This window comes from Hyalella azteca, unplaced genomic scaffold (assembly GCF_000764305.2).
Source record: "Hyalella azteca isolate HAZT.00-mixed unplaced genomic scaffold, Hazt_2.0.2 contig8990, whole genome shotgun sequence".
NCBI classification, from domain to species: Eukaryota; Metazoa; Arthropoda; class Malacostraca; order Amphipoda; family Hyalellidae; genus Hyalella; species Hyalella azteca.
The window spans coordinates 315,358-316,941 of NW_025939071.1; positions in this window are offsets into that span (position 1 = coordinate 315,358).

The following is a 1,584-nucleotide window of genomic DNA, read 5'->3' on the forward strand; positions in this document are numbered from 1 at the left end:
CAGTTCTGATTTAGACACAGTTTTCATCTGAATGGAATGGCAACATCGTCTGTAGATGATTTCAAGTAACGCTGAACCAGCATTGCCAGATGGTATATTTCTATACCAGATTTCACAAATCTGGTATTTTCAAAAGGTGTCTGGTATGAATATTTTAGATCTGGTATATATGCCTTAATCTGGTATTTTTCTGGTATTTTCCAACTTACTGCAAATTTACTGCATTAAGTTCCACCTCTGAAGTTTGAACTTCCTCCAGCGTGGGCGTGGATTATATTATTTAAATAGATTGCCTTCAGAGCGGCGCAATTAGAGCTTTACCCCCATTTTTGGAACCGCAAGTTTTCATGTCAAGCAGACTTGAACACCACAGCAGAGAGTATTTTATGCAGCTAATGAATTTCGCAAACTTTGCTGGAAGAGAGATTATTTAATTTAAAAAAAAGGCGGGGTAATTCAAAGAAGGGTGGTGGCAGAACTGCAATCTTGATACTCTATTGCGATTCCTGCTATGATAACCTACGTAACAATTTTCATACGATAGTTCTAACTTTTGCACATTCAAAGTACACATGACGTAACATAACGCACCCAGATTTGGAAACCATAATTGCTCAAATGAAGCAAAAATAAACAACAGACCATTGACTTATCTTGCAAATATATATATATATAATTATGCCATATTGACCTAATTTGTATAGTCCATTTAAGCGCATTGTTATTAGGTATTGATTGTGTCGATTTTGCCAGCCGGGAGGATGTCGGGAATGTAGTCCCAACATTGGCATGCAGGATCGTACTGTTGACGTACAGGTTCATACCCTACACGTCTCAAACAAATTTATGGCCGGTCCCGCGGCTGCCGGACTCCAAACATAGAAAAAACCTAGCAGGTTAGGTCCAGTTAGGAACAGGTTCCATTAAAAACACAAAAAAAACTAGAAAAACCCATAAAAACACTAAGAAAACCTTTCTGGCCGCAAGTCCGGCCGTAAATTTGTCCAAGACCTATACCCTACTTGCCACGACCAGTCCAGTCATTCATTAGAAGGCACCAATGGCACATCTAAAGCCATGTTGCCTTCTTTAGTTCTGTAATTCATGTCCGATTGAATTGTGATCTATGATTATGAATGAATATTCATTACTGTGCTGACTGTTAGAACCTGAGTCCTGAGTTGACATGTTAGCAATCTAGTTAACTCATATCCAACCACAACACAATGCGGATACACGTTTGTGTGTACGGTCAGTGTGATTACGTAACTTGCGTTGCCATGCGTCCATATTTAAACTATTTTAGCTTTCTAAAAGTATGACGCACGCCGTCGCACGGCGCATTTTTTTACCGGCATAGTACGGTGCACCGTGCAGCCTCGCAGGTCATTGAAATGACAATATAAATTCCCGCGCACCTGGCACATCTTCCTGACCATGGCCGTGGCCTGTCTCTTATACACATCTAGATGTGTATAAGAGACAGACTTCATCCTATACGTGCTACTTCAATGCGAACAACGCAAATAAAAACGTGTAACTATCGATATAACGATCTTCGGAGAATCAATTAATTTTCTATAT